The sequence below is a fragment of the Acanthopagrus latus genome, chromosome 9 (genome assembly GCF_904848185.1).
Source record: "Acanthopagrus latus isolate v.2019 chromosome 9, fAcaLat1.1, whole genome shotgun sequence".
In the NCBI taxonomy this organism is placed as follows: Eukaryota; Metazoa; Chordata; class Actinopteri; order Spariformes; family Sparidae; genus Acanthopagrus; species Acanthopagrus latus.
Window position 1 is genome coordinate 19,973,124 of NC_051047.1, and position 19,091 is coordinate 19,992,214.

Consider the following 19,091-nt stretch of genomic DNA (forward strand, 5'->3'; position numbering starts at 1 on the left):
CCTCGCTGCGCTTGACCAAGGTGAACACTACACGGCGCAATGTATGTCAAACATGCCATCAATGCGCACAGGCGTCAGTCAGGCGTGCCTTTGTAGTGACACACACACACAAACAAACACAAGAAGGACAAAGGTGTTTTCCTGCTTGTAAAACCACAGCAGAGACAAAAACAAACACATTTCTATTCATTTTAGAATCATGTAAAGCTCCTTGTCGTTTCCTTGACGTTTGAAATCTTTATTCCGCGGGAGAAGCGGTTGTTTAACCCGCTTTGGAAAGTATGTAGAGGCAGTAATGTGGCCTGTAACACAGCCGGTGAGTTAATATGGCCTCTCTCTCTCCCTCTCTCTCCCCCGCTGTGTGCCTCTGTCTCTGGATCTCTGACTGGGAAATCAATACTGTCTCCAGCCCAGCACAAGTCAATATGTGTCACTGTGCCTTTTCTCTGGAAGCATTCATATGTGTTGCGCGGCCGCGACTGTGTGAATGCATTCCAGCAGCAGCAAACCGAAGCCAATAGAATATCAAAAAGGCCTTGTTCTCGCAAATAGATGGAAAAATCATCCAAAGTGAGGCCAATTTGCTGGTGTTTATCTCAAAAGGCCGCAGATTATTAGTCTGAATTTGTACAGTTCTGTTTTACTTTCGAATGGAAATCTGTATCATTGAAGCTCTGAGACACTTAATGACCATAAAGAACGCAATTTGGCCATTCAAAGCGACACTTCAGCCGCAGAAGAAACCCATCCTTTCATTCAGTCGCACACTCAGCCGCTCAAACTTAACTTTTGCTTTGATTGCATAATAGAGCGAGGACAACTGTAGAGAATGATGTTATTCAGAATCTGGCAACTTCTGTCACCAGAATAAATGTTGGCAATGTGTGTTTTCTGCAAACCACGTTGAAATGTTAAATTTCTTGAGACAACATTTTGTTCTGACTAGGGTTTACGGACGAAAACCACTTAGTTAGGGGTTAGGAAAACTTAACATTTTGGCTAAAAATATATAATAACAATATGTAATACAGTAGTAAAGGACCATAATAGAGTCCCGGCACAAGATAAGTTATTAAAGGAGAGGCAGAATGTTACTTAAAAATGTTCCAAGCCTATATACAATCTTTGGCTGATCAGTCTGCAGTAACAGTATACTGTAATATAGACGGATGTTTAACAAACTATTTTATGGCTTTCTGTTATCAACTATACGTTGATATTCATCCATCAGGCAGTTATCATAACTTGAAGTATGACATGTTTCTTTCCTTCCCAGACCTTTATATCTTCCAGGTTATTTTAGGATTTTTGTTTTCTGAGATTACAAATAGCCTGACCGCACTGCCTGTTTTCGCATAGCGAATACTTTAACTAACTTAAACTTGACCTCCTCTTCTAATTCACAGTGCAGTCCAGTCATTTCATTGAAACCCAGTCCAGAACTGCGGCCACTGGCTTGGCAGACACGTGGTCCGTGACGCGTACAGATGTGAACGTATCACGTTAACTGCAAACATTTTATCTGTAGCATTCTCACTGATAATTAATCAAACCCCGCTTGATACATTTGACCTATTTTACAGCAGTTTTGTTCTCCACATCACTGCAAATGCCGTCTGTCGTCAACATTAAGCATATTTTAGCCACAAAAAAAGATCGGCCTTCATTTATTGGTGTATTTTCCTGGATAGCTCTTGTGTGTTGTTGCATTTACTTATGCATGTGCTGACCACTACGTATCAGTCATACATCTGTCTGTGAGTGTTATGTGAGTGGGCATGTGAATCTGTGCGTGAGAGAGCAAGAGAGAGAGTGCCTTGGGCCGCCTCCTCTTCTACCTTGCTCTCAAGGCACAGGTCAGGCTACAGGCTAGACCTTCATGCTGGGTTACAGCACACACAAGACGCGATGGGGCTCTGGGAGCAAAGTGAGTCTCCCAAGAGCCTCAGAGCCAGTGTGCATTATGCCGGAAAGCCTATATTTTTAGATTCTAGTCTGTGAAACATCCACTTAGAAGTGATTAAGGCAGGCGAGATGTTAGTCAGACCAATCGGTGAACTATGGGGAGTGTTAAAAGGATGGCAGCCAGCATTGCATAAACAACAAATGTATACTAATTGATACAATATGGATAAAGATGAAGCTTGATTGTGCATGAATGTCTTTCGTCACAGAGATTTTGTCATTTTTGTTTTCTAGTTTGGAACTAAGACACGGAGACTAATGGCAGACCGGTGACTGACGGCTGCAGCACCACTTGAAAAAAACAATAGAGCCTCGCCAAGTCATTAGGAGGAAAACCAAAGAAAGAAATTGCGAGTGTGACTTTGTGAGCCCTGTTATTTTCATCATCGATTCTCAGTCTTGAAATGGTAATCTTTGTGAATGCTGTTTGATTTTTTTTTTTTTTTTTTTTTTGGTGCCAGTGTTTCTGAAGGGCGCTTCCCAGGAATCATTCATTATTCAAACAAACGGGGAGCTCTGCTGTGACGTTCTTTGTCTCCGATCGCCTATGGAGAAACAGGCTATAGGTGTAACTGGTGTGTTTGTCTTTTACTCCCTGTGTGTGTGTGTGTGTGTGTGTGTGTGTGTGTGTGTGTGTGTGTTTCAAACCAACTGGAAATGTGAAATGCATAACTTCCTTTGAAGAGGAGTGTTCCTTGGAGGAAATACGCGATCGGAACTGAAAATGTAAATGTGCGCATTGACTGGTTAAAGCTCGTTTAGTTGGCAGCTGGCTAATTTTTCAAGAATGACACAAGATAAACTTCTGCTTCTCTTCCAGGATGCTTTAAACCTTTAAATATTGTTCTCACTTTTTTTATATCGATCGCAAAGATGCGGGAAAAACAAAGTTGTAGAAATGTTATAATAAACTTCATATCAGGCACGGTTTAATAATTAAGGCTCTTGTGATTACGTACAGGAAATCAATTAGGCAATACGGAGACACGGATAGATGTCGTGATGATCTGTATTTCTATCAGAGAGAGAGACAGAGAGTTAGAGATAGAGAGGGAGGGAGGCCGGCCTCCTGCGTCTGTAAGCCTCCGGGCCCCGCTTTCAACCCAGAATCAATGTTACTCCACTTAGAAGTAAATTGAAACAGTTTTTCCATCGAGTCCCCGCCATTTTAATTTTCACCTGAAGGGGTCAGAGAGAGGACACTTTAGTGATGATGAAAGACATTTTCCCATTTTCACAGCTTGGTCACGCTTTGACACATCATTATCCCATTGACTTAATACATGGCTTCCCCTCTGCCTCACCCTTCCTCCCTCGTCCATCAAAACCCGCCTCTCCCCCCCCTCTCTCTTTCTCCTCACCTCTGCATACATCTACCTGTAGATCCCTTTATGCTTAGCCTACTATACCTCGCTGTATATTCCTTTAGCTTCCCATATCTACAACGCCTCCTCATCCCTTTTTTTCTTTTGTGCCGTTTCTACCCCATCCTCCCAACTCTCACACCTTTAATGCACTCCATCCATCTCCACTTTGAGTGCCTCTTCTTCTATCATCCTCGCCCCTTTATCATTCTTTTTCCCCGCACCTTCTTTGTTTCTCACCGCTGCAGTAGTTCTTTCAGTGCGTGCCAGCTCCTCCCTCTTCCACCGTGACACAGATTAATGGCTCTAAAACAACAACAACAAAAAAATACAAATCCCAGAGTGAAGTGTGCCACGGTATTTTGAATTTCGATGCCAGAGCAGGCGCTTTCACTTCCAAGTCTTAATTGCCATCTAAAACCAAAACATATAAAGGGTTCCCTAAATGTCCCTTTTGAACTTGTCTGCATTGGGGGGGAGCTTTGATGGCCCATAATAGTTGAATTCTAAAAAACTTACATGCACATGTAAGCCTATTAAAACAGGCCTGCAAGTACAAACAGACACAGTTGCACAAAGACACCTCTGTGAACACAGAAGACATGAAAATAGATATAAAATGAGCCTCTGATGGGTGGCTGTGAAAGGCTGTAAAAGGGGCTGCACTACGGTGACAGCACAGTGATTATCACGAGCAACACACTACCCTATATTGTTATCTTTTCTGCTCTGTATTTTGTATAAAAAGCACTCGTTGAAATATGTGAAAAAAATAAATGGAATGACACACCCTCTCGTCACTTTAGCGCCTCAACAAAGTGCGAGGTTATGTGTGAATGGAACTGGAACAAAACTGAAGCGATGTGCTTTTTAAGCTCCCTGGCTTTATTGACGGCCTTCTCCACTTTATTCACAGGGCGATGCAACCACGGCTAAGTGATGTACACAACTCTTCGGTTTACACAGGGACTCGTGGCACCGTTCTATAGCTTAGGATTTTGTGATTCGATTCACGCAAACATTTCTAGACACAACCACATCAAACAAACATACAGACAAACAATCTTGAAAAGACAAACACTTCTCTTATACTCAAACGTCCAGCAGATCCATTTCAGTAAAATGTCTCGTCCTATACAAAGTATTCCATGCATTAATCGCCATTCCATGCCATCATTCAGTTATATGAGCACTAGGATGTCAGCTGACCTCCGACCATTTAATTGACACCTCATTTTACCACATAGGAGCTTCTACCTGCCTGACCTGAAGCCTACAATGGCAAAGTAAAGATTGCTGGGACAGGAGACCCTCTCACTCCAACAAACTGGAAATTTAACATGCAGAATTTTCCCGAGGAGACAAAAGTTTTCCGAAGAGAAAATGTGGACGTGTGCATTGACAAGTTATAGCTTGTTTAAAATGGGATGTGTGCGTAAGTAAAAGAAAAAGAGAGTAAAAGATACCATGACAAGACTTTAAGTTGCTCCTTAAAGAAACGCTCAGTTTCACACTTTCCCGACAGTAGTATCTTCTGGATAAGGTCTGTGATTTGGTGAGCCATTTTTTTTTTTTTTTTTTCTGTCATTTTGAGACACGCAGTGTGATGAGCTAAAAAAACAATGAGCAGAAATATCACTTCTTCCTCTATTAAATAGCCCATACATGCAGCTTGTGCTCATGAGAATTCAGAGAGTGTGTGTCCCTCCATTAGAATGTGGACAGGAAGCGGGGAACAGTGGGAGGCGTTCTTCGCTGTTGACTCAGGATTGCGTCAGTAGTAGACCTTTGGCTAGATACTCCCACATCTCTCAAATTCCACTCGACACTGGAGAAACTCGGTGCATACAAGCTAATGAGCATCATCTCAACAGGAAATAGAAAACTGCAGAGGATACAGAAAAACAAACAGATGATTACATGAGATTTTCCATTTCACTACAATAATCACCTAATAGCGTTTATCACAACACTTATGTCATGGTCACATGTTGTGAACAAATAGTACTGCAATGTTGCTGTTACACCCTGACATAACATTAATCAAGAGTTGGGTCTTTAGAGGGAACACCAGTCACCTAAGTGAGAACAAAGGAAAATCCAATGGCCTGGACAAGTAAACCTGTGAGCCAACAGGACAAAACCACTGCACTGTGGAAACATGCAGCAGTGCTGCTTCAGCACCACGGACAGCTACCGGCCAGCGCCAGGGCCCGGTGGAAGCTTATTAAGCAGCACTGTCAGCACCTCCTGCAGGAACAACAGGCACTGGATCAGCCTGAGGTCCAGCAATAGTCATGGTGATATACACACATGCTGGGCCATAAAGGTACTTTTAATACCATTTTCAAACAAATTGACTCACAGTGGGCTGGATTGCAATAAATCATGTACTTTAACAGGAAAGGATTTTAGTGGCATCTAATGGTGAGGTTACACATTGCAATAAAATACCCGTCATCTTACCTCCCATCATGTGGCCACTGAAGAAACAGAAGACTGTATGGAGCCAGTGTTTGGTTTTTCATTCAGTGCCACTGTCGAAACATGGCGAAGCAACATGGCAGACTACATAGAAGTGGTTCCACGGTGAGTGCGTCCACCGTCTTGGACAGCTAGGTACGGCAACATCACTAGGACAAGTCACAAGCAGAACTGCAGTAAACCAGTCAGTATTGTTCTTACAATGTCCATGTCAATAAAACCCCTTTGAACTGATTTTATCAGGGGAAGCAGTGATTCAAGAGGCAACCATGCGCTACGGTCTGGAATGCTCAATAGTATATGTAATCATAATCATAGACCTTATATGCTGTTTTCTTCTTTTGGTCTGAGTATTCTTAACTTCTTTCAAAAGTTTTCCCTTCCATGAGCTCTGTTGGTCTGAGAGACACCAGTAACGCCGCTGCTACTACCGTCTCTCAAATCTTTTTTGATCTGATGTATTTTTACAACAGCTGAGGACATGGTTGCAAATATAATATATTTGTTTCATTACGTTAAGCCTAAACAAGCAAAACATTAATATTCTTTTCTGATCCAAATGAGGAAGAAAGACGCAACAGAGGGCTCTGGTTAGACTTGTATCACAGCTGCTGCAGATAATGGGTTGGTGTTTTACCCCTAAACTACAAGTATTACCCAACCCTAATCAAATCTACTCTTAGTCAAGGTCTGCTTATTATAGCAACAGCATTCAATAATGTATAACAGTAAAATAAGCTCAGAACCTTTTCTATCAGTTGCAGGATTATCCATGGTATTAGAAGGCAACTCTCAGGGAGAGTTTGCACTCTTTGTTCCTCTGTGTTGGGCCTCATCCATCAGGACTTTTGTCAGTATATGGTCTGAAACAAAACAAAGGAGTGAAAAAAAATCCCAGCATTATTATACTTTTTCCAATTTGCTGCTTAAAGGTTTTACATGGGCTCCACATCCCGTGCGAGGCCGGCTCAGCACTAACTCCGTCCTTTATGTCCCATCTATATTTTAATGGCAGGACGTGGTGTGTGGGCGTCGAGCGAGGGAGGACCACTGTGGAGGCTCTCTGCTCCCAGGATAATTAAATCAAGCTTTAAAATGTAAATATACCATAAAACAATATTGAGCTCCACTGGTTTTAATTGATACCCGTCCTGAATGCTCGATGAGGCTGTTAATTTTGACTGATGGCTCACTACGGTCCGCATGATCACTGACAGCAGGCCCGGTGATGGAAACCATCACACTCCTACGGGTCGGGGCTCAGTCAGAAAACTTTCAAGGGTGGAAAAAAAAAAACAAATGGGAAGGTGTGCATTCGCTGAAATATCAACACTTATAAGCCACCTCTGTGTGTCATCTCCCCTGTGATCATTTTACCAATTCCAGCACAGCAGAGGGGCTCCAAGAATGCCAGACTGGAGGATAGTTTGCCAGGTCTCGCATGTGTTTCAAGTGTCAGCCAGAAACCCTGTCACCCCCCCCCCCATCAGCCACCCAGCACAACCTCCACCATATACAACACGCGGCGCCGTGACCAGGCTCTTTGCCATGCAGACAGACCGGGTCTGACTGGGGTGACAGACGCAGACTTCAGTTGATGTCGTATTGGTACCAATGACAGTCCAATTTACAGTGCCTCCACAGAGCAGGCGGCAATGAATTGATTTAATTACAGCCTCCCCTATGTTGGGATTTTCTGCGCGAGCCGGAAAATACCGCTTGACTGATGTGGGGTTTGAAGGCCAACACAAAGACTGACATTTCGGAAGCTGTATATCTAGACACTGTTTTTCACCGTATTCAAATTTGACCATAAACTCAGACATAATAAAATATCTGCATCCAATACATCACTACTAAAATTATGAAGTGTTTTTTTCTCCGTGCAGAATGTGGTCTGGAGAATGCTGAATGAAGGATGACGGCAATAAAACAGTGTTGAATTCTCTTTGGCTATGGCAGGTGACCATCAGATACACAAGAAACTATGAAAAACTGCTGCATATTAGTGGCTTAATTTTCTGTCATAAAAAGTTGACATTAATCATTTTGATGCATCATTTTTGGCTGACTGTGGCCAACAACTAGTGTATGTCACTGCAAATTCAAGGGGGCCACATTCTAAAATGTTAAAATGCAGCTGAGCCGGACATTTTCAACAGCATATTTAAAGGAACAGTTTGCCTAACGTGAAAAGCCTGTCATTATCTACTCACCCCCCTAGTGCTGATGGAAATTTGGTTGAAGTTTCTAAGTCCACGATTAATTTCTTGAGCAAACAAACAAACAAACAAACAAAAAAACCCATACAGTGGCACCATAGAGCTTGTCCAGCCAGGTCTCTGGAAGCCCTGAGGTCATACGTTTTTTTCGATTTTAACATTTTTAAAATAAATCCCTGTCTTCTTCTGTTGTTTAGGAGAACGATGCAACACTGTGTCGCCGTGAAGCTGAAGAAATGTTGTGTTTTGTGGATGTGAACAGATAATGATGTAAACAAATGCAAATACGTGAATACAAAAAGCAACACAAGTACAGCATATGATGACTTATATGTACATACATCACATCCATGAGCATTTGTATTCGACATACGTGGACATTCACACTGTATATTTAGGATTACATATTTTGTCATTTACATGTGTACTGGGCCACGTGGAGGTTGCCTCTGGGCCGGATGTGGTCACCAATTGAAAAGATCTTATAGCATGTAGCGCTGTACAGCCAGCTTATATATCATTGTGCATTTCTTGTGTGTGTGCATGTGTGAAAGTTCAGATAGTGATTTATTAATGAAGGAGAAGAGGCCTTTTCCTATTCAGCCCTCACTGCTCCAATACTCTCCACCAGAGCCAACGAGGAAATATATAATTCATAAGTTAATACAGTGGGCATTTTTTTTTGCATTGTTGAGAGCAGCTGCGCGATGCGGCCGTGATGATGCTTCATTGTGGCCCAGCATTTAAGAAATGCACACTGCTACTGCACAAAGTTTCCTTGTTTTTTTTTCGTCTTCCAGAGGAAGGATCTTCTGCTGCGGGAGTGAGAGTCGGCCCGTTACAATTACTGTGGATCTCAGGTTGTTAATGGTGTGTGGGCAACTGTCAAACTCTCCAAGTACCTGTTATAGACTTGGAAAGGCTTCTTGAAAGTGGAGACATTAGTTAATGTTGAGGAAACATGTGAGACTTGCCAGGAAAGCACCTACCGTTCCTCCTCCCTTCTCTCTCGCATCTCCTCCTCCACAGTTTCCCAGCCTGACTTTGCTCCCTTTCGTCATGTCCTCTCATCTTGTCCTCTAGCCAACCTCCCTCCCTACCTGCTCTCTGCATCGCTGCTTTTCTTACAGGTCCTTTTGCCTCATATTTTCTATACCCACTAAAGTCCTCTGTATAGCCCCCTTTTCTATTCCTCCTCAGTCTGCCCTTCATCTTTCCTTCCACACTCACCCTACTATCCTCCCCGCCCCCCCCGAATTAACTTTCCTCCATTATATAACCAGTTGTAAAGGCGGAGAAGCTCATCAGGAAGTTCATCACTTATGCCACCTGTCAGACACACTTGATGCACAACTGTCTCTTCATGCTGTGCCTTTTTTTTAATGTGTGTGTGTGTGTGTGTGTCTGTCTTTTATGCAACAAGTTTTAATATCTACTGCAAAATCAATTGGCTGCTTTGAAAAATGAAAGTAAAATTTGATTTGCTCTGGTCTCGTCGCCACCTGAGTCAGCTCGTCTCCCACGGGAAATTCTCATCACAGTGTGATGCAATTCCATCAATTACACACTTGAGACATAATGCATGAAAGTAGCAGAATTTGTAGGGGCCGTGTTTGAACCTCTGCTGAAATAGCGCGCGATGTTATTGCCGTTGCACTGTAAATCTATTCCATGGGAAAGTTGGAGAGCAGACTAAAAGTTGTCAATGTTTCATTTATCGTATTACGCATTTAAATATAAAAAAAAAAAAAAATCCATGATCCAATCTGCTTGGGTGACACAAATGATTTGGTCTAAACTGACATTCAAAAGCGTTTAATCCAAAAGAAGGTGGCTGTGCTGCTGACACCCATGAAAAACCTCTAGCATTTGAACTTCTCACACAACTACGTGACTTCTCTCAGCTCTCGAGGATAAAGAGCCGTAGCACCCGGATTAGTGTTCGTCTTAACTAATTATCCACCGCTAATTAATGTGGAGAAAAAGCAATCAAAACGGCTACACCTGTCTAATTATATACAAGTCAAACTGTGCGGGGGTTGATCCAAGAAAAGGTGAGTGATGAAAAGTCTCTGGGTAGGACTCCTGTGCTGACAACCTGTTTAATTAGGATTAAATGGGAGGTTGTTAATTAATTAGTGTATCATGGTTGACCGGGATTTGGATGCGTCTTGGTCGGAGCTGGTGGGTGCCGTGTGAAGACCTGCAGAAGACAAAAACTTCTTCAGGAACAGTGAGACTCCTCCAAGGGCGTTTGTGTTGTTCCCCGATGACTCTCAAAAAAGTGGATCTGAGGAAGAATCAAATGCGACTGCCCGTATGTCCAGTTAAATAAAAAGCTAGCCGTCGCCGCAATGATTGCTGCTTTCCACGCTGGCGCCGAAGGCTTTGTAAAGGGACATCACCCAGAAAGATTGGAGGGACAAATCCACAGGTCTTGTTTTGTGTGAAAATACATTCTAGTTCAAGTTCAGCCAAAGTTGATAGTCAGCATTCAAGTAGACAAAGTGGGTTTCTTTCAGTCGTGGTCTGCAAAAATGCTCTTTATTCTTCTGCAGAGATTTAATGGTTTTCTGTCTAGTGGAAGCAAAATGGACTCTTTCTTTCACAGTGCATATGTTACAAAAGAAACTATTAGCAACCGGCAACACCGACAACTCTTTCAAGCTAATGCTTTATGACTGAGCACTTGTTTTTTTTTTTTTTTTGTTCTGCCGTCACGATGAAATGGGCACAATCGAGCGCTGAGACTCAAAGTCAGTGTGTCACATTCGGCGAGCAGAATGTGTTACTGGGTCGGGAAGTAACAACTGTGACCATTTGGATTCCGAACCAGTGCCACTAACAGTCTTTTTCAAACTTCTAATTAAAAGAAACCCAAGCTGCTAATTGCATTACATCACACATTTTTTGCTCCCTCCACTTGAGTCATCCCTATCCCATGCTGAGGTGCCTCCGACTCCAGGCTGCAAAGTGAGCTCAAAATAACTGCTCTTTTCAGTTCTCAGACCCAAGGCAGCATGGGCAATAAACAGCACTGCTTTGTCCATCATCAGTGAGGGCCGGGGTGGGGGAGGGCCTGAAACCTGGGACTTGATTCCCATTGGCAGTTGTGTTGGCATGTTTCGGCATCTCTAAGAGCTGCTGCCTGGGGGCTTCTGATAGAGTGGCTCCTGTGCTGTGAAGGGGCTGATTGAAATCAACTGGAAATCAACCCTCTCTACCTCTCTCTTCACTCTTCAGCAGGGCACACTCCAGATGGTGCTGCCATTTGCGTCTCTTTTTATTTGGCTTTACTGGCACATAGACAACTGGCAGCGAGTAGAAAGAACGGGGGAGAAAGGAGGGACGCGGCGCCCTTTTCTTTATGAGGCGGCCAGGAAGGAGAAAGATATTTTATCCTTCACCGCTGGATGTCAAAATATTCTCCAGGATGGGAAACTGATGTAATGTTTAGAAATATAGACCTCTGGTAGATGCATGTATTATCTCTGCAGGAGCCCTCAAATTAATACATAAAACATTTCAGGAGAGCATCCTGAGCAATTACATTTGAACATTTTACAGTCTACGTCCAGTGCCAAGAGATGGTGCCAGTGCAGAAGTAGTGTTTCCTGTATAGAGTGAGGCAGAACAACTTTCAGTATCTGTTTGGGTTTGAGCTGCCAAAACCTAACCGAACCATCACCATGTTTTCATTGCTGTAAACATGGATGTTCCCTAACTGTCATAATCATAATTTCCGCGTACAGATGTCATACAAAGGAAAGTAGAAAATAAATATTTGCATCAGACATTAAGAACAAACATGGTCATCAAACAAAGCCCGCGATCAACACCATCTTCCAATATCAAAGTTCTTGTATGGCGAAACTTACGTTTCATTTCTATGATTTTGCTGTTAAATAATTATTCAATGTTACATGATACGAAAAGCACAAAAGAAAGTTACTCAGTTATATATTTTAAGTCAATTTAGAAATGACAGAAGCAGACATTTATGTTACAAGTTACTTGGAACGTTATTCTGATTATGTCCACCTCTGGTCTTTAGGGTTAGAGCACATATAATACACAATAAATTCCCCCTAAAATATTATTTTTTTGTAGATTCAAATAGTCGTAAAGTTCTCATGTTTAACTCTTTGCCCACATTATTCTATTAATATTATTGGGGGTGTGACAGTTAACAGTCATGGTTGGGTTCATACCCCACTTTAGGGGTCACACCCAAACATTTATATATTAATGCTAAAGTTAGCATGTTCAGTGTGTTTCCATTCACATACCATACAACAGCGTAGCATCTCCGACACACCACAGTGGCCATAACCACGACTCTCTCTTTTCATTTGTGCCCCAGCAACTGACAAAACAATCTAAAAGAATAAAAGTAGTTGAATCGCGTAACATTGAACTCACATCATATACGTATCTCAACCCACATCCTGGACTTTTCATTAATCTAACCGCACTGCGACTGTTCCACAATGTTAACCACACATTTATTATTGTTACCATTGTGTTGAGGGGGCACCTGACTATTGTTACCATGGAAACAAAGTTCACCCGAAGGAGGTCACCTGTCTTGCACGTCCAAAACCAAGTGTGGACGTTGATAAAAGACGCGTGAAGAGATGCGTAGACACACTAAATGGCAAGCTATTTATTTCCCGTGAGATCACATTTAGCTCGCACGCCAATCAGCTGGTTGTACATCAACACGCGTTGCTAAGAGCTTACGGCTAAATGTTTCGGTGCCAGACTGCCGCTTGTGAACTAGTTTGGCACGACTTCATGACCAGAGAGCCTAAATGTATAGTATCTTAATGATTTTTTGTTTAACTCTCTATCTACATTTAACTTATATCACTAAACAGATATCAACATGTTTCCCACTGATACAGGGCTCTAATTGCTTCATATATAAATGTATGTTTTAGGAAACTAATTTAAAATTCTCTACAGCATTGGTGCAATTGGTATGAATAGTAATATATGCAACTTTAAACCTGAGTAAATCTTCAGCGGTATAGTTCAGAGGTTCTTCCACCTCCGTCGGTGAATATGGCAGAACAGGACGAGGCACCAGCAGCAGACACACTACCCCCGCTTGCACTGCTGTGTCTTTGCCGCTCTCCCTCCACTCCCACCCCCCACATGTTGTCAGTGTGTTCGGCGTGTGTTTGTTTGGCGTTGTTTTGATCGCCGATGCTTGTGTGTTTGGGCTGTGCTGGCTGGGCGGCGAGCGTGCCCGGTGCAGAGCTGATGGCGTGCCAAGTGCTCCCCGCGGGCCGGCTGTGCCTTCCACTCTGCTCAGCCACCGTGAACGCCGAGCCGACAGACTGCTGCAGGGGGAACACCACTTCCTCCCTCCTCCTCTTCCTCTCTCCCGCACACACAGAGAGGCTGCATCGTCGCCCCACATCAGCTTCTTTCCTCCCAACCCGCCCCCCCCAACATCTATCTCCCAGGTTTTCCTTTTCGCTCCCTACCTTTTCTGAACGCCTACAGTTTTTTTTCCTGTTCCTCAAGAAACACATTTTTAGTCATATTAATTTCAAATGTCGTTTTGAATGGTTTTAGATTTTGAGGTTAAAAATAAAAAAAAGAAGGTTAAGTTCTTCCAACACAAAAAAATGGCAACATTACGTTTTTCCGATCCTTTTTTTTTGGGGCGGGCAATTTGGTGCTTATACAGTTTCAGGTTGCAGTTGACTTTTCAACCATTGTTGTAAATATGGACAGCTGTGCATGCGCATTTGTTAATATGGCCAGTCGATAACTCTGCTAACACAGCTAAACATCGAGGTAGTGCCACAACACAAGACAGCTAACATTACTGAACTAGTCCAGCTGCAGAGAGTCCAGCTCGGTGTCTGTCTTACAGCCTCTACATTTAGTGACGCTCTTGGCAACAACTAAATGTCAGTCCAAGATTTACTTCCTCCTCTTACTTCTTGCTCCGTCAACGTTTAACTTCCACGTTTCCATTCCACCACCTCTTCCTGACAGCATTACACACTCTGAGCCTGAAAACCTCCGTCTTCTGTTGGTACAAGGCTCCTGTGCTGGTTCTGCATGCACTAAAACTTTGCTTCATGCTGCAGTACGGTACTAGCAGAGTCAACTAGGTGCGCGGCAAGTAAGACAGCCAGCTGCTTCGTGAATGTAGTTGTCCTATATACTACACGTGTTACAGGAGGTTACTGCTTGATGGCACATGTTAGCTTGTTGTCCTTTTGCCATCCCCAATGCTGCTGCTGCTGCTGATGTGTTTACTGACTCCTGATCCTGTCACATAACCCACACAGGACACGCGAGCCTGCCCAACACGTTGTTAAAAGCAAGTATATGTTCAGCAAAAGGAAACTCTCTAAATCACATATCGCTTGTTTGATTGATTGATTGAGGCAGAGCAGCCGGTGACATTTTGGAGACATTTTGTCCCTAAAACATTGCTAGGGTAGTGCCGTAAACCGCAGAAGATAGTAAGTGCTTACCCAAGTTATATAACTGAAGAGCTTGAGGTCGGGATCCAGGCATTTATTTTAATGTAAAAAAGTTTCAAGTGTGCTTAAGGAGATTTATAGCCTTGCAAGAAGTGAAACCATTGTGAAATGTAGAGAGGACAATAACACAGTTACTTAATATTTAATTAAATCATTTTTAATGATTACAGAGAATATATCTCCCACATCCCCTGCAATCTATGTCTGTGTTTGTTCTTGGGTGGTGCTCCAGCTATTTTTTGCCATTCCTAAGAGCAGTCACATGCGGTTGCTTAAGTTCCGTGTTCTCATTTATCTCCTGGCAGCCAGGCTGTACAGAGACCTCCTGTCCCATTGGGTTACCCCTGCCCAGGTTCTCAGTCGCAGTACCTACTGTTCATTAACATTTAGCTCTAATTACCGGGCTCATTAAAGCATCGAATTAGCACCAAAATTCTTTCAGCCTCCTCTCTGCGCTTAATCGTTAAGCAAATGGAGCGTCACGAGTTTGAAGTGATTACTATTGAGATGTAAGTGCCGCGGCCCCGCGAAATGTCACTCAGCCGCCCTAAAAAGAGAAGCGAGAGAGAGGGGGAGAGTGAAGAAGGACTTGGAGCAATTTACTTCAGGTTGGTGGGAAAAAAGCTGTTTTGTGTGCACGCGGGGAGGTCAGTCCTAGCTTCAAACATCACACAGCTATTATTCTAGCGCTACACGGCGTGAGAAACAGCTCCTCCAGAAGGTCAACAACATTTACATCCAGAAAAAAAAAAAAGGCGGCTGACAGCTGCTCACCTGTCAAGCTAATGCAAACTTCTCAAGCATTTGGGTCACTCCCACCACACACACACACACACACACACACACACACGGGCACACACATACACACACAAACATTAACACCTCCACTCTTGTCTGCAGGTTTGTGCATTGACTTATGAATACTTCAGTTTACATACGCATGCATGGAGCGCACGCCAGAAAAATCACACACACACACACACACACACACACACACACACACACACACACATATTGACCAACACACAGCGCTGCTTGGTATTCAGGAGGTCAAGATTAAACGGCCCTTTCATTAGTTGATCCTCCCAGGTCACCATCTCGAATAGCTAATGTCAGATTAATTGATCGGTTTGTACTTCTGAGAGAATATATGCAGCACATTAACACGGGGATGAATAATTAAACATTTCTGACGTACCGATAAACACACATGCAACCGCTGCGGCATGCGCGTGTGCGACATGACCCTGAAACTGGCCTCCGCGACTTTGCAATCGAGACAAACGTGTGATCTGAAGCGTTGCAGAACGCCACAGTCATGTTGAAGCACATTAAACAATCAAAGGCTGTTACTTCATGCGTGCTTGATTCTAATTGAGTTATTGGCTGCGACGAGGAATATTTTGGGCCGATTCGGTCAGCGGCTGTAATGCAGAACGCTACATGACAAGCGAAGTCGGTGGTGATTTGTTCATCACTCTTCGTGTTTCGGTGCCATAATTCAGTCAAAAGAAACAGTCAACGATGGAACGAGACCAGACGCCCTCATCTGGCCCACACACCCCATGGAACCACCAGGATAGGATTACTTGGTTTACTAAAAAGCTCCTGGATCTCTCTGTTTATCTGGATCTGCACCAAACATGAATGGGGTCTATCCTGGGCTGGGACCCATCCTCCATCCAAGTTTCGGGGAAATCTGTTTGGTAGTTTTGGTGTAATACTGCTGAAAAACCAACAAATGACAGCGGAGGTAATACGTAGCCTTGGATACATGTATTAACATTGCAAAAACCTGGTACATTTCACAAGTAGTTGACACAGTAGGGTTTTAGGGTTCATCTTTGATTGCTCATTTCCACCAAAAAGGTTACCTTCTCACCCGTGTCCCTGTGTTTCTTTTGTTGGCTGGTTGGTTTGTCAGAAGTAATGAATGTATTTTCCAGGAAATGTGGACGGGTCTCAGCCCAGAGAAGACCCCATTAACTTCTAGTGAGGAGCTTGTTAAAGAGACAGATCTCAAAACTTTATTCTCACTTTCTTTATTATTGCGAGACAGGGCCTTTTTTCGTGAAAGAAATCACGTTTATTAAGATAGCAGGTCTCTCAGTGTGAGTACAATTTCTTGTAGATCCCAGATCTGGTGAGCCTAAATCATGGTTAAGCAGTTATGGGTAGTTCAAAAGTGATGCAGGGCTATCAAGTTTGATATCTGACAAGGCTTGATCGAATTAAAGGGACTGTTGGACCTTGGTGGAGGTATACGCTCGACTGAATAACATTCAAGATACATTGTTTTTTATCTGTCAAAGTCTACAGTTTAAGAGTCTTTTCTTTTAATTTTTTTTTGTCTGAGTAAGTTGCACTGATAACAGAGAACATCGTATTACACGATTAAGATCTGGTGCAAAGATCTCATGTGCCCACCTGCCTCTCAATCAGTCTGGAGGTGGAGGTGACCTGTCTCATGAATAAAATTCTTGTGTGGGCTTAAAAAGAAAAAAAAGAAAAAAAAAAAGTATAATTACAAATGCTAAAAAATGAAAATGGGATCTGAAAAGTTGGAGGGAGTTCTCCAGCGCGGGGCACGGGGGTTAGAGATGCCATGGGGGTTTTACTGAAATGCAGCGGGAGACGGAGTTAATGTGGTGTATCACTTTCGGAAATACCTGCTCCTATTACGAGCCACTCATCGCCAACAAACTCTCCCGTGACTCTTTCTACCTCCATACTTCTATTTCTATCTGTCTCTCCGGGTCTCACCTCTCTCCATTTCATGGCTGTTTTCTTCCTCTATTTGCTTGACAAGACAATGGATAATAACCCTGGAATAGCACAGAGACCGGCAAATGAGAGTAATCAAGCTGTCTTGTCCTGGTGGCGTTCAGGTTCACTCATCAAACCCTAATTATCACCCTGGAAACCAATGTTCCGCTTTAATTGTTCTGATGAATGAAATATTACAGAGAGGAGTCGGGCTGCAGCCGAGCGGAATAACAGCTTTTAGCCATAAAACACAGCAGAGTAGGAGGAGGAGGAGGAGGAGGAGGGGGAGGAGTGAAGGTGACTCGGGAGAGAGCGAGACATAGTGTGTGAGAGCTGGCAAAAGTAATGGATGAATAGAGTTGGGCTTGACAGATGTGAGAAAAAGAAGAGGAGGGGAGAAGGAACGGTTGAGACAAAGTGGAAAAAATGACAGCAACAAAGTGAAGACGGGGAGGCGATTGGCTCAGGCTGAGGATGCTTAAGCGCGGTTTAATTGCTTCGCGATGGCGCACGAGGAGGTGTCTGGCTAGTAATCGAGACAGATTGCACCCAGAGGTTTTTTTACATGGCCCCCAGGTGAGTTGTTCCGGTATAAAAAAGCACTGAATTATTGGGCGCGCATACCCGTAAAGTGTAATGCTCCTGTATGGCTCCCCGTTGTCGAAGAAACATCAGTAATCAAATCTCAAATCAGAGGCAGACGTCATAAATTTGAATAAAATGCATCTCTTTATTGTATTTTTTAGACGTTGTATCCCCCCCCCTTTGCTTCTTTCTCTGATTTGTTTTTGAAGACGTCACGAGCGAAACAAACCTCCGGATGCAAAAAGCCAAGAGGGCATAAAATGAGACGGTTGCACACAACATCTGCGCATTTGAAATTATCCCTTAAGGCTGTCGGATGAATGCATCCTCTCCTGTCGCACGCATATGCCGCATGCACACACACACACACACATTTCATTCCCCAATACTTTCGTGAACTCTTAAAAGTCCTCGCTACCTGATTTTTTGCGACCAGACACCATGCCGTAAAAGGGGAGGGGGTGGGGGGGACGAGCGCGTCGTCATCAATAATGGAGCATATGGGACATATCCGCGGGGGTCGGTAGCATTATTGATATCAGTTTCTGCCCGCCCCCCAGTTGTTTCCAGTGCAGGAACAGCGGGGGTGGAGCCACAGAGAGAACAGAGAGAGATGGCTGACAGGGAGTGGTGGGAGTCTGGCCTAACACACACACACACACACACACACACACACACACACACACACACACACACACACACACCAATCCATGTCTGTCTACATAAACACTGCACTGCACATGTACACACATGCATGCACTTATTAGAATGACAGATGTAGTGAATGTCAACACATCCTCGTACATCAACGGCTGATTAGGTCGAGAGTCTGCCTGTCAAACAACATACAGTGTGTCACCGCTGTTTGGTGTCTAAATTTAGGTTGTAATTGTTCAAGTTTTGTATCGTTATTTATATTCAAAAATTCAACTCATTTGAACACTGGAGATAAAATAATAATAGTAATAATAATAAGGTTTTGATTTCCTACATTTTTTTTTTTCCCTTGGGCTCCAACAGTCTCCACTGGTTCGGCGACCTTCTCACCTCTTAACTCCACCGCCGTCCCCTTCCACCCCCTGATATGAAAGTCAGGTCAGTCGCATGTAAAAGTGCACATGATTTGACACGAACTGTCGAAATGGCACTGAGTTGCGTAGCCTACGAGCGAACGTGTGGGTGGTTTTTGCAGG

General features: G+C 43.4%; 1 long non-coding RNA gene across 6 annotated transcripts in view; it reads left to right on the top strand.

The window, feature by feature from the left end:
- The window catches only part of LOC119026270, a 112,311-nt gene that overhangs the window by 26,926 nt on the left and 66,294 nt on the right, over positions 1-19,091 (top strand). The gene's annotated exons all lie outside the window — the stretch shown is intronic.